This window comes from Gorilla gorilla, chromosome 6 (assembly GCF_029281585.2).
Source record: "Gorilla gorilla gorilla isolate KB3781 chromosome 6, NHGRI_mGorGor1-v2.1_pri, whole genome shotgun sequence".
NCBI lineage: Eukaryota > Metazoa > Chordata > Mammalia > Primates > Hominidae > Gorilla > Gorilla gorilla.
The window spans coordinates 65,073,445-65,088,294 of record NC_073230.2 but is presented as its reverse complement, the minus strand read 5'-3'; the positions used below and the strand labels follow the sequence as shown (position 1 = coordinate 65,088,294).

Here is a 14,850-nt window from a genome sequence, read left to right as displayed (position 1 = left end):
TACCGGTCCTTCGGGGCCTCCTGTCCCAGGCCAGAACACAGCTTCTGTCAATCAGGGCCCTGCGCGCCGCGCCCGGAGCCCTATCCAATCAGAGGCGCTTGTGTGGGAACTGTCCACTAGGAGGAAGGGGCAGCCTTCCACTGTATGGAGGGGTCTTTAGTTTTCGGACCCGTGGAGCTCCGCGTTTGGTGTCCATTGCTCCGTCCGGTTTTCTCCGCGAGGCTCCACGTGACTCCGCCATTGCCTCCGTGGACCTGGGACCTGCAGGTACTGGAAGGTCCCTTGGGAAGATGTCGGGACACCACAGAAGACAACCACTGGTGAGTGTGCCGGAGGCGCCTGGTCGGAACCGGCTGTGGGGGGAACCCGGGCCTCCTCGCGGTCGGTGCAGGGACCAGGATTCGAGTCCTCTTCGGCGCAGCTCCGCCCTCAGTCTGCTAAGGTGCAAGATGGTAGCTAGGCGGCCGCCGGGAGCCCGGGCGTCCAGTCTCGCCTGGTCCCTGGTCGGTGACTTTGGCTCGCTCCAGCCCTCCCGGGACAGCTCCACGCCCACAGCCCCGCATTTCCTCAAGTTGTGCGGGGACCTCTGGGGAATCTTCAGGGGAGAATCCCAACTCGAGGTGCCGCATTCCTGGGTGGGAGGAGCTGTGGTCTGTGGGGTCCTCAGTCCCTCCTTTTTCCTGTTAAAAAACAAAAAACAAACAAACAAACAAAACCACAATTGGGCATGATGGCTCACGCCTGTAATCCCAGCACTTTGGTAGGCCGAGGTGGGTGGATCACCTGAGGTCGGGAGTTCGAGATCAGGCTGACCAACAAGGAGAAACCCCGTCTCTACTAAAAATACAAAATTAGCCAGGTGTGGTGGCACGCGCCTGTAGTTCCAGCTACTCAGGAGGCTGAGGCAGGAGAATCGCTCGAACCCGGGAGGCGGAGGGCAGTGAGCAGAGATTGCGCCATTACACTCCAGCCTGGGTGACAGAGCAGGACTCCGTCTCAAAAAACAACAACAAAAAAATAGGCTCCATTAAAACTGTTAAAAAGCGTAGTTGAGCAAAGAGTGATTCACGAATTGGAGAGAACCCAGCCATGGTTTGTGTTTTTAGGGCTACTGGAGGGGCTGGGAGGAAAGGCTTTCATCAAGTGCATGAGGAAGCCGACCAAATCCAAATTCAAAACTGACGATACTGAGGTAGTCGCCTTATTTCAACTCTCCAGGTGGAGATTTCCTGGAGATTGACAGGAGGTTTGGTTAAGCCTGAATTTTGCTTTCCCTAAGGCAGTAATTTACAAGAAATACATTTAGTTCGATTTTATTTTGTTTGTATGTTGTAAGATCCAAGGGCATTAGAGCCACTTCCATCAAATTCTCTGCTTTTTAATTATTTTAATACTCTACTGGGGGACTGGTTTTCCCCTGCATTTTGTGTGTTGTTTGTATGTGTGTTTGACACATCATGTCTCAAATCCCCCACTCTGATTTTTTTTAAAATCCACCACTCTGCTCCCCCAGCCTAATTCAGGCTCGCAGTAAAAACTAGTCCTTTATAGTACACTTTTTTTTTTTTTTTTGGATGGAGTTTTGCTCTTGTTGCCCAGGCAGGAGTGCAGTGGTGCGATCTCCACTCACTCTGCAACCTCCGCCACCCGGTTTCAAGTGATTCTCCTGCCTCAGCCTCCCAAGTAGCTGGGTAGCTGAGATTACAGGCTCCTGCCACCCCGCCCAGCTATTTTTTTTTTTTTTTGTATTTTTAGTAGAGACAGGGTTTCCCCACATTGGCCTGGCTGGTCTCGAACTCCTGACCTCAAGTGATCTGCCTGCCTCAGCCTCCCAAGGTGTTGGGATTACAGGCGTGAACCACCGTGCCTGGCTTATTGTACACTTTAGACACAGTATTTTAATTGTTAGTCTTTTTTTCACAGAGCACTGGATGGCACTCTTTTTTTTTATTATACTTTAAGTTTTAGGGTACATGTGCACAATGTGCAGGTTTGTTACATATGTATACATGTGCCATGTTGGTGTGCTGCACCCATTAACTCGTCATTTAGCATTAGGTATATCTCCTAATGCTATCGCTCCCCCCCTTCCACCACCCCACAACAGTCCCCAGTGTGTGATGTTCCCCTTTCTGTGTCCATGTGTTCTCATTGTTCAATTCCCACCTATGAGTGAGAACATGCAGTGTTTGGTTTTTTGTCCTTGTGATAGTTTGCTGAGAATGATGGTTTCCAGCTTCATTCATGTCCCTACAAAGGACATGAACTCATCATTTTTTATGGCTGCATAGTATTCCATGGTGTATATGTGCCACATTTTCTTAATCCAGTCTGTCATTGTTGGACATTTGGGTTGGTTCCAAGTCTTTAATATTGTGAATAGTGCTGCAATAAACATACGCGTGCATGTGTCTTTATAGCAGCATGATTTATAATCCTTTGGGTATATACCCAGTAATGGGATGGCTGGGTCAAATGGTATTTCTATTTCTAGATCCCTGAGGAATCGCCACACTGACATCCACAATGGTTGAACTAGTTTACAGTCCCACCAACAGTGTAAAAGTATTCCTATTTCTCCACATCCTCTCCAGCGCCTGTTGTTGCCTGACTTTTTAATGATCACTATTCTAACTGATGCGAGATGGTATCTCATTGTGGTTTTTATTTGCATTTCTCTGATGGCCAGAGATGATGAGCATTTTTTCATGTGTTTTTTGGCTGCATAAATGTCTTCTCTTGAGAAGTGTGTCTGTTCATATCCTTTGCCCACTTTTTGATGGGGTTGTTTGTTTTTTTCTTGTAAATTTGCTTGAGTTCATTGTAGATTCTGGATATTAGCCCTTTGTCAGATGAGTAGGTTGCAAAAATTTTCTCCCATTTTGTATGTTGCCTGTTCACTCTGATGGTGGTTTCTTTTGCTGTGCAGAAGCTCTTTAGTTTAATCAGATCCCATTTGTCAATTTTGGCTTTTGTTGCCATTGCTTATGGTGTTTTAGACATGAAGCCCTTGCCCATGCCTACATCCTGAATGGTATTGCCTAGGTGTTCTTGTAGGGTTTTTATGGTTTTAGGTCTAACATGTAAGTCTTTAATCCATCTTGAATTAATTTTTGTATAAGGTGTAAGGAAGGGATCCAGTTTCAGCTTTCTACATATGGCTAGCCAGTTTTCCCAGCACCATTTATTAAATAGGGAATCCTTTCCCCATTGCTTGTTTTTGTCAGGTTTGTCAAAGATCAGATAGTTGTGGATATGTGGCATTATTTCTGAGGGCTCTGTTCTGTTCCATTGGTCTATATCTCTGTTTTGGTACCAGTACCATGCTGTTTTTGTTACTGTAGCCTTGTAGTATAGTTTGAAGTCAGGTAGTGTGATGCCTCCAGCTTTGTTCTTTTGTCTTAGGATTGACTTGGCAATGCAGGCTCTTTTTTTGTTCCATATGAACTTTAAAGTAGTTTTTTCCAATTCTGTGAAGAAAGTCATTGGTAGCTTGATGGGGATGGCATTGAATCTATAAATTACCTTGGGTAGTATGGCCATTTTCACGATATTGATTCTTCCTACCCATGAGCATGGAATGTTCTTCCATTTGTTTGTATCCTCTTTTATTTCCTTGAGCAGTGGTTTGTAGTTCTCCTTGAAGAGGTCCTTCGCATCCCTTGTAAGTTGGATTCCTAGGTATTTTATTCTCTTTGAAGCAATTGTGAATGGGAGTTCACTCATGATTTGGCTCTCTGTCTGTTATTGGTGTATAAGAATACTTGTGATTTTTGCACATTGATTTTGTATCCCGAGACTTTGCTGAAGTTGCTTATCAGCTTAAGGAGATTTTGGGCTGAGATGGTGGGGTTTTCTAGATATACAATCATGTCATCTGCAAACAGGGACAATTTGACTACCTCTTTTCCTAATTGAATGCCCTTTATTTCCTTCTCCTGCCTAATTGCCCTGGCCAGAACTTCCAACACTATGTTGAATAGGAGTGGTGAGAGAGGGCATCCCTGTCTTGTGTGGATGGCACTCTTTTAAAGACTTGGCTTTTGTTTGTAAACATTTCATAGGAGAGGAAATCAGGGAATTGTTCCTTGGCACTCCATGGTAAATAATCTTTGTCCCTCTCCTTTGATCTTCCCTAGGTACAGGGAACTGACAATTTATCAGAATGTCTTTGGGTTGAGGTTTTTGCTCTGGAAACTTGATGGGTTATGTGTCCTTTGCCACAACTGTCTGGGAGTGACCCAAGATGCCCTCACTGGCCATGTGAATTTAGGATGAACAAATGGTGCTGCCAGGTCTTCTACTTGAGGACTAATTATGATTATCTTCTTTCTGTCTTTGTAATCTCTTAGCAGGTTTTGTGTCACTTATGTCATGGTCTTGTTTAATGATGTAATAAAACAGTTTTCAGCTGATCACCTGAGGTCAGGAGTTTGAAACCAGCCTGGCCAACATGGTGAAACTCCGGCTCTACTAAAATTACAAAAAAATTAGCTGGGCATGGTAGCAGGCGCCTGTAATCCCAGCTACCTGGGAGGCTGAGGCAGGAGAATAACTTGAACCCAGGAGGCAGAGGTTGCAGTGAGCCGAGATTGCACCACTGCGCTCCAGCAGCCTGGGCAACAAGAGCGAGACTCCATCTAAAAACACACACACACACACACAAAATTTGTGTTCTACCATTCTGAAGAATTCTTTTAGGGTCAGAAATGATTTTATTTTTAATTATATTTTCTAAACACTGTCCAGAATTGCTAGGTGTAATAAAAACATATAAGATGCACACCAGGCTTCTCTGTAGAGGGGGCTTCCAGCCACAACCACAATTGTGCGGCAAAGTGCATGCTGTCCTAAAAATCAGCTAGCAGAATACTCTTCCTGTGTATTTGAGATCTGCATTCCCTTCTAGAGCAGTTTGACCAGTTTGCAGCAAAATAACTGCACAGGGCAGCGACCAGCCATACCACCTCTGTCCTTCAGCACTCTGGCATCTTCAGATCTGAAACTGATTAGGAGGCAATGGAGCCCAGGATCCCAATCAGATCACACATGTGCATTGAGTATGCCAGAGAATATCAAGCTTCCCCCTCCTCCTCTTGCCCCAATGCCCACAAATTGAAGAGGGCACCCGCTAGTTCCCCACCCCTGCAAAACTTAAATCTGCAGCTCCAAATTCTGAATTTAGGTCCTGGGATTTGAGAAAAGAAAAGAACTTTTATCATAAAACTGCAAGTCCTTTTAATTATCAGGCCCAGAGAGACATTAAATTGAGATGGCAATCACAGGTTTTACTCACCACTTTGAGCTATATATTCATCTCTTAAAACTTCTTGCTGTTACCACAAACTAACAATACCTATACCCACACTATATAGCCAATCACTAATAACCCACATACTATATAGCCAGTCACTAATAAGTGTTATTTCTGTAAATCAGTGAGAATTTCTGACAACTTTATATGAACCCACTCCCTGCCCCCATTTTTGTCTTTAAAAATCCAGTTGTGGCCAAGTGCGGTGGCTCATGCATGTGCTTGGATTACAGGCATGAGTCACCTATAATGCCAGCACTTTAGGAGCCTGAGGTGGGCGGATCATCTGAGGTGAGGAGTTCGAGACCAGCTTTGCCAACGTGGTGAAACCCCATCTCTACTAAACATACAGAAATTAGCCGGGTGTGGTGGCACGTGCCTGTAGTCCCAGGTTCTTAGGATGCTGAGGTGACAGAATCACTTGAACTCAGGAGGCGGAGGTTGCAGTGAGTCGAGATCGTGCCACTGCGCTCCAGCCTGGGCAACAGAGCAAGATTCTGTCTTCAAAAAAAAAATTAAAAAAATCCAGTTGTAACTGCTACTAATTGAAATGTGTATTCAGGGCAAGCTGAATGTATGTTCCTGGGTGGCAATCCTCTAGCCTGGCCCAGACTCTCTGCTTATGTTTTGCCTCAACTTCTTCCTTTTGATCAGTGTGTCCTATAGAATGTGTTAGAGCAGCCTCCATGGAGGGTGGTCTCCTCTGTTTTTACTCTGCTTGCTGTTATATCCACGAATACAAAGCCAGGTTGACCCCACCTAGAATCTGCACGTAAGAGCTGGCTTCCACCTGGGATTCACAAGACAGGGCCAGACTTTGAATTGAGGATGGACAGAAAACCCAGGGGAGACATCTTCTGCCTCGTGAGAGGTCAACATAGACATTGTGAAGCCCCCTTTTCAGAGTGGGGTCCTTTGAGTTGTTCAGATTTTGTCCAGTGACCTGCTGCAGTTGTGTGAGAGGTTCCTGGTGTGAAAAGAGTCTGGTGGTAGAATCTGTAAGTGTAAGCACCTTGACCGTGGGAGGTCAGAGCCACAGAATCTCTAGAGCCATGATCACAACAGTTAGCTGCACACTGTGATACTGGAGTAAGATATTCTTGCCCTTCCTCTTAGCTGATCAGGGACAAGTAATACCACATCTGGATCCAGGATCTACAGCCCTACCAGAGTGACTGCATTCTGTCTTCTGAACCCACAGGGACAGCCCAAGTCTCTCCTGCCTGGATCACCATGGGCCATCAACCCAGGGTCACTGGGGACCCTCTCACCAGAACCAGGGTGTCTTTGAGACATTTGTTGATATCCTATGCAGACTGGGGTCAGGGTAAACACAGAGTCTAATTCTGCTTTTATTTCAGAGGAAGAGGAATGCATTATCTAGGGTTTGTTCCTCCTCTCACAGAACCAGGGTGTCTTTGAGACATTTGGTGATGTCCTATGCAGACTGGGGTCAGGGTAAACACAGAGTCTAATTCTGCTTTTATTTCAGAGGAAGAGGAGTGCATTATCTAGGGTTTGTTCCTCCTCTCACAGAAGAAATCTCCTTGGTTGGTACCCAGATGGGAGTTGCTGCAGCTTCCTGGTACTTGGGTGAAGAACGGGGAGGAGGTTTGTAGATGCAAACTGATAGATAAACCAGTTGCTTCCATTTCATATGGCTATTAGAAAAACACGAAGCAGCCATGACATGGTACCTATTTTCTGGAAACTTTCAGTCTAGAGCAACCAGATAAACTAGCATCATGTACTTAGTACAAAGAAAGGAGGTGTACAGAGGACTTGGCCTTCATCTGGGCCACCTTCTCATGTCGTTATTAGTTCCAGTTTTGCTGCCTGAAAAGCCATTCATAGGCAGAATTGTTGGAATTGTTGTTATGTTTTTGGGGTTTTGTTTTGAGACAGAGTCTTGCTCTGTCACCCAGGCTGGAGTGCAGTGGCATGATCGCTGCTCACTGCATTCTCAACCTCCTGGACTCAAGCACTCCTCTAGCCTCAGCCTCCCAAGAAGCTGGGACTGTAAGTGTGCACCACCACGCCTGGCTAATTTTTGTGTCTTTTAGTAGAGATGGGGTTTCCACCGTGTTGCCCAGGCTGGCCTGAAACTCCTGGGCTTAAGCAATCAGCCCACCTCAGCCTCCCAAAGTACTGGGATTACAGGTATGAGCCACCACATCTGTCTGAGTTATTCTTGTTGTTATTATTACTTCTATTGCTTTTATCTTGCTAAGAATAAATATTCAGCTTCTAATGAAATTGTCCTAGAAAACCTAAGGGTTTTGGTTAAATTGCTTGTTACCGTATGTTATAAATAGGTAAGTGGCTAATATAGGTTTCAAGTATACAAACTCTGGGGGTCAAGTTTCTCCTGTGCAGTCTTAGGAAAGACAGAATTGGACATACTCTAGCTGCAAAGTGATCAGAAGCCTAGGGCTTGCTCCCTGGCCCAGCTCTGCTCAGATCCACTGTCTTCTGAGCATTGCCTAGGTCTGGCCCAACTCTGGAATCTCCCCTCACAGAACCTGGTAGAGGAGATGAGAGTTTTGTGCTCCTGCCATCTCTTCAGAGTTGGTACTCCCAATTTTTCCAAACCCTAAAGCAGGTAAATGGGAGTAAAATACTATATGTTTAATTTCTGTCTTTTAAAACCATTACTTCTAGAGACATCTCCCCGACAACCTGTTTTCCATTTGCAGATCCAGTAGTTGCTCCACAATTCACAAAAACGTTCATATAAACAACAATGAAAAATCCCTCTGAACTTAATCCTTAATCCTACTTCATGCTTTCTTTCTGTATCCCTCCCATCTGTCCACATTTAGAATCTCTTCTCTTCACCTTCTCATTTCACCTGGAGTCAAATTAAGAACTTTGCCCATGGCACCTTGGTAAATATGGTGTGGGTTTTTCCGGGTTTTTTTTTTTTTTTTTCCAGTGACTGTTGACATTCAGGGATGTGGCCATAGTATTCTCTCTGGAGGACTGGGAATACTTGGACTCTGCTCAGTGGAATTTGCATAGGGACGTGATGTTAGAGACCTACAGAAACCTGGTCTACCTGGGTGAGGATAACTTTAATATACAAATTTTATTCCGTACTAAGGATTCCATATTCTTCCTTCGTAGTGACCCAGGTGACCTCCCTGTTATTATCACACCAAAGGAAATGAACAGTAATTCCGTAATCACTCCCTTGCTCACAGAGACACAAAGGTATCTTTCACCTTGTTCCTCAAGCCTTTTCCTGCCTCAGGGCCTTTGCACTTTCTGTGGCCTCTCCCTGGCATCTCTCTCCCCAGATTGTGCTCCAAAAACTCTTTCTCACTGCTTGGGTTTCAGCATAATGTCACCCCCTGGGAGAGTTTGTCCCTGTCTGTTTCACCTAAAAATGCTTCCCAATCACTCTATCCTCCCTCTCCATTTTAGCGTCTTCCTATGACATACCACTATCTGAAATTCTGTTTTTATTTTCTGTCTGTGACTGCGGTCTATGTGCCCCTCCCCACTCCCCACCCCACACTACCTGCAGAAGAGCAGGGGCCATGTCCATTTGTTCACTGTTGTAGCTGCAGTGCCCAGAACATTGTCTTGCATGGAGTAGATATTCAATAGATATTGGTTAAACGAATGAATGAATATCCTATATGCAATGTTTTCAAACAGAAGAGGTACTAAAATGGAGGGATTGGACCCCATTTTTTAGAGATAAATCCACACAGCTTCAATTCCAGTGCTACCACGTACCAACTGTGTGTTACTGTGGTAAGGCCTCTGTCCCTTAAACTCACCTGCCAAATAGGGACAATGGCAATCTTCTCTCCACCTTCTAGGACTGTTGTGAGTTATTAATGAGCTTATACACCAAGAGCTTAAAACATTGTCTGGCATCTAACACCAACCTTTCTTAAGCACTTACGATTAATGTTGAATAGGCTGGCCAGAGGCCCATGATTTTAAGCACCACTGGCTGTTCACAGGCTCACACAGAAACTGTCTCCAAGCATAGTGCCCCAGGAGAACTTCTTGGAAGTGCTGATGCTGCCCTGTGTGAGACCAGCTAGGTCAACATGTGCCTGGAAAAAGCTCTGGTTGTTTACAGCAGGCATCTGGGCTGATGGGTCAGGGCCTGTGGTTAAACATTTTGATTCCCACCCCTGAGACCAGCCCTTGGAAGCTCACGCAGGAGCCGAGGCAGGGAACCTGGAGAGAAGAGGACAAACAGAGATTTCTCTCTGCTAAATGAGAGTGAACCCACTGGCAAGGGTCTGACTCTGTGGATTCCCTCCCACTCCACTCTGGTAGGTAGACTTTGTTATGCATTTTACCTTATTACTGGCCTGTACTTTTTTTTTTTTCAGACAAGGTCTTGCTCTGTTGCCTGGGCTGGAGTATAGTGCAATCATGGCTCACTGCAGCCTGACCTTCTGGGCTCAAATGATCCTCTCACGTCAGCCTCCTGAGTTTCTGGGACCACAGGTGCATGCCAACACACCTGGCTATTTTTTTTATTTTTTTGTAGAGATGAGGTCTCACTACATTGCCCAGGCTGGTCTCGAACTCCTGGGCTCAAGCAGTCCTTCTGCCTTGGCCTCCCAAAGTACTGGGATTATAGGCATGGGCCACCATACCCAGCAGCCTGTACATTTTTAAAAAGAGAATATTTGGTACTGGATGTCCATATGCAGGGGCATGTAGGTAAGGATGCTTTTGAGCTAAAGCTGCAATAAAAAAAAATGAGTTAGGACTGGGCGTGGTGGCTCACGCCTATAATCCCAGCACTTTGGGAGGCTGAGGTGGGCAGATTGTCTGGGGTCAGGAGTTCAAGACCAGCTTAGACAACATGGCCAACATGATGAAACCCCATCTCTACTAAAAATAGCAAATTAGCTGGGCGTGGTGGCACACACCTGTGGTCCCAGGTACTTGGGAAGTTGACGCACAAGAATTGCTTGAACCCAGGAGTTGGAGGTTGCAGTGAGCTGAGATCGCACCACTGCACTCCAGTTAGGAAACTAAGAGAAGTGTTGGAAATTTGGACAATAAAAATTGCATTTAACTGGAAATAAATAAGGTAGTCTACCCAAGAAAGTGTGTATGTAATATAGGTAATGGATGACCGGCTTTAATGCAGTTGACTCAGCTAGCATTTCCACTGTGCTGGGTGGAGCAGTGTCCCCCCACCCCACTTCATGCCAATCCAGAACCTCAGAATGTGACCTTCTGTGGAATTGGGGACCTTGCAGATGCAGATAGTTAAGATGAGATTATACTTAGATTAGGGTGGACCCTAATCCAATGATTGGTATCCTTCTAAGAAGAGAAAGCGGGGGCCAGGCGTGGTTGCTCATGCCTGTAAACCCAACACTTTGGGAGACCAAGATGGGTGGATCACTTGAGGTCCGGAGTTTGAGACCAGCCTGGCCAACATGGTGAAATCTCACCTCTATTAAAAATACAAAAATTAGCTGGGCTTGGTGGTGTGCACCTGTAATCCCAGCTACGAGGGAGGCTGAGGCAGAAGAATCACTTGAATCCAGGAGGCGGAGGTTGCAGTGAGCCAAGATTGCGCCATTGCACTCCAGCCTGGGTGACAGAATCGGACTGTCTCACACACACAAAGAGACAGAGAGAGTGGGGACACAGAGATACAGGGAAGAAGTTCATGTGAAGGAGGAGACAGAGATCAGAGTGATGCTGCTGCCAGCCAAGGACATCAGGGATTCTGGCAGCCACCAGCAGCTGGAAAGACCCTCCCTGGGGCCTTTGGAGGAGTGTGGCCCTGCTGGCACCTTGATTTTGGACTTCTGGCCTCCGGAACTATGAGAGAGTCAATTACTGCTGTTTTGAGTCTCCCAGTTGGTGGTTATTGTTATAACTGCTCTAGGAAATGGATATGCCCATCAATGAGTTGGGGGGGGGGGTCACTCCTCTTCTCCCAGGGTGAATGAGTGATGGTGGCAGTGGAAAGAGATGTCCCCACGGTGACACCAGAGCAGGAATCTCAGCCCAGGCCCCAAATCAAAGATTCTGATTTAATGGTTCAGTGATAGATCCAGGCCTGGGTATTTTTTTTTAAACAAGTTTATTGAGATATAATTTACATACCATAAAATTCACCCATTTTAAGTGTACCATTGAATGATTTTTAAGTTTCCCAGTTTGTGCAACCGTTACTGTAATCCGGTTTTAGAACATCTTCATCATCCCGATTCTGTCCCTCGTGGGCATGGGTAGTTTTCAAAGCTCCCTAGGTGGCTCCAGCCTGCACCAGGGCTGAGAACTCCTGCTCCCTGGGGAGTCCTGGGGGAAAAGGAGAGTGGTATAAGGTTTCCCCAGAGGTGCTCAGGACTAGTTGACTCTGAAATAAATGTGTAGGTAACTTCAAAACATGCCAGTAGGCATCCACAGAAGCAGTTTTGGTTGCGGTGGTGGGGAGAGGGTGGGAGCCTGGCTGCTGAGGTGGATGAAAGCCCATCCGGGCTGTGGATAGTGTCTGGGGAGGGGGTGAGGAAGGAGGGGCTGGTCCCATTTCCACCCAGCTGGAGAGAGCCCTGTGTCCACTCCCCAGTGCACACATCGTGTCTGCCCTGGAAGTTAGGGTGGGGGATGGGAGCTGGGAACTGGGGTTGCTAGCAGGGAGTCCAGTGGGTGTCAGGAGGCCCAGCCTGGCCCCTGCATGGCCCAGAGTCGGGTACGTGAAGCTCACTGTCCCAGAGGGGTGAAGCACCACCCCCAAGAGCACATAGCAAGGCTAACACAGGGGAGAAGAGGACCCAGGGCTTCGACTCTTTTATTTATTTATTTTTGAGATGGAGTCTTGCTCTGTCACCCAGGGTGGAGTGCAGGGGTGTGATCTTGGCTCCCTGCAACCTCCAACTTCCTGGTTCAACCAATTCTCCTGCCTCAGCCTCCCAAGTAGCTGGGATTACAGGCACACACCACCATGCCCAGCTAATTTTTGTATTTTTAGTAGAGATGGGGTTTCCCCATGTTGGCCAGGCTGGTCTCGAACTCCTGACCTCAAGTGATCTGCCCACCTCAGCCTCCCAAAGTACTGGGATTACAGGTGTGAGCCACCGCCCCCAGCCTCTACTCTTGTTCCACCTTGGTGCAGCTCCCTGAGCCCTGTGCAATCCTGGAGAGAGTCTGGGGCCAGCTTGGTCCTGATCAGCACCCAGGGCCGGTCTCTGCTGGGCTCCCACTGGAGCATTTCCTTGCCTGCCTTCCAGCAAGACCTTGCCTTGCCATGTGAGTCTGACGTGAGAAGTGTCTCCTGTCCATCACAGCCTGGTCCTCTGCCAGGACTTGGTGGAATCTCTGCCCACTTGGCACCCAGGTCTGTCCTCACCCTGCGATGGCTCTTGGGTGACTCATCAGTTTGTGTTTATATCCAGTCGTCTGTGGCTCTGGCAGGTCCTGGTACCCACAAGGGCTGGGCTGCCAACCAGGCTTGCAGCAGAGGCCTCTGGGGTGAGCCTGGCTTATCCTATCGGTTCCCCTTCACCTCAGAGCGAGTGATTTATGAGTATCACAGCTACTGCTGATTGAATATTCACTGCACACATAGGGGACATCAGCTCTGAATAGCAGATCCTCATCAGTAAACGGACTCCCAGATCTCCCCCAGCCTTGGATCCTTTCAGGACCACTGCGTAGATCACACGTGAGTGTGAATGTAGAACAGAAGGATAAGGCGTTTTCTTCTTCATTAACCATATTCCATGCTAGCAACTTTCCAGAAGTTTCCCCTGTGGCTAAGGAATATGTAACAGGTACTGCCTGTTTGCAGCTGCATTCGCTCAGGGTCATAAGGCATCACACGCCGGGCTATAGGAGTTCTCAGCTGGTGGTGTCTGTTTAGATGATTAGTGAATTAAGGGCTTGTTTCTTTGACTTCAATAAGGGACCACATCCCAGTGGGCAATTAACAGACGCTATTTGGGATGGATGGCCACAGGCTGTCTGTGTCAGCGGTGAAGACCCCCAAACAGGCATTGTTCTTGGGTTATCCACAGGCTGAGTTCTGACCCTGCAGTGTCACTGCAGAGCAGGGAGCCAGCCTCCCCAGGAGGACAGGCCGACAGGGAAGACACCTGAGCTGCTTTGTAGGGGAGCTGCCGTCCTGGTAGAGAAGGGGCTGCTTTGGGGTTTTTTGTTTGTTTGTTTGTTTGTTTGTTTGAGTCTTGCTTTGTCGCCTGGGCTGGAGTGCAGTGGTGCGATCTTGGCTGACTGCAATCTCCGCCTCCTGGGTTCAAGTGATTCTCCTGCCTCAGCCTCCTGAGTAGCTGGGATTACAGGTGCCTGCCACCACGCCCAGCTAATTTTTTTTATTTTTAGTAGAGATGGGGTTTCACCCTGTTGGCCAGGCTGGTCTCAAACTCCTGACCTCGTGATTCACCCACCTCGGCCTCCCAAAGTGCTGGGATTACAGGTATGAGCCACCGCACCCAGCCTGCTTTGTGTTTTGGAGGCTGCCTGCATGGGCTCCAGGAAGGTGTTTTGATCAAGGTGATCTGAGGGTGCAGCAGCCTTGGACATGTTTGGTGACATGTTCTTGTATTCACTCATTTGAAAAATCTGTTTAAAGTTGCCACCAAGTCACAGTAACTGTATCAGGACCCCAAGGCCCAAAAAGGTGACTTTCATGACCCCCTGCTCCCAGGGGGCCTAGAGTCTAGTGGGCAAAAAAGCTACAAGTGAGCTCCTCAGAGTTTGTGACAGAAAGTCTTGTGTTTTACCACCACCTACCTGCTTTTTCCCTTTGATTGGTTTGTGTGGTCATGTACCCAGCTCAAGACCACTGAAGCCAGTGGTCCTCGAAATGTCGTCCCTGGACTGGCAGCATCTGCATCACCAGGGAACTTGTTAGAAATGCCAAATCTTGGGCCCCATCCCAGTCCCACTGAATCAGAAACTCTGTGGGTGGGGCCCAGCCATCTCTCCTTTAACTAGCACCACTTACCCTGCACCAGTCATATGCATGGGCACTTGACTGGTTCTTGCCAGTGAGATGTCAGGCAGTATTTGCTGGGTTTTGGAGAAGTCGTTTTCTTCCTGTTAAAAAGGCCAGAGTCTTGGAAGGAGGAGGCCTTGCCTCATGCCCCCTTCCTGCTGCTCTGTGTGTGGTCCTGAGCGCACATGTGCATGGCATTGAAGAGTCAACGTATGGCCAGGAAGGGCAATGTCACTATCACCAATCAGCTGAGCCTGACTGAGCAGAAAAGACCAGCCCAGGGAGTTCTTATTAACAAGACAGCAAATGCGTTCATAACATTGCTACTTGTAGCCAAGAGCACCCCCAACTGATCCAGGTTCATGAGGTTGATAATGATGTAGGTATGACCAGAACACTTCCCTGGCTTATTATGATGTTGCATAAGTCCTTTTCTTGCTGTGTACCTTTGTGACATCTGTAGTTCAAAAACCTTGGCCAGACCAACTTAGACCCTTTACGATGGCTACTGTCAAAACCCAGAAAATCACAAGTGTTGGTGAGGATATGGAGAAATTAGAACTCTTATACACTGTTGGTGGGA

The 14,850-nt window shown here is 47.3% G+C and overlaps 1 long non-coding RNA gene across 1 annotated transcript; it reads right to left on the bottom strand.

The window, feature by feature from the left end:
• Window positions 1-11,483: 11,483 nt before the first annotated feature.
• Window positions 11,484-14,599, bottom strand: LOC129534712 (uncharacterized). The gene is made up of 3 exons (XR_008681401.2): window positions 14,277-14,599; window positions 14,063-14,159; window positions 11,484-11,614 (listed from the first exon to the last, which is right to left on the bottom strand). It is a non-coding gene; the product is annotated as an uncharacterized lncRNA (long non-coding RNA).
• Between the last annotated feature and the right edge of the window lie 251 nt (window positions 14,600-14,850).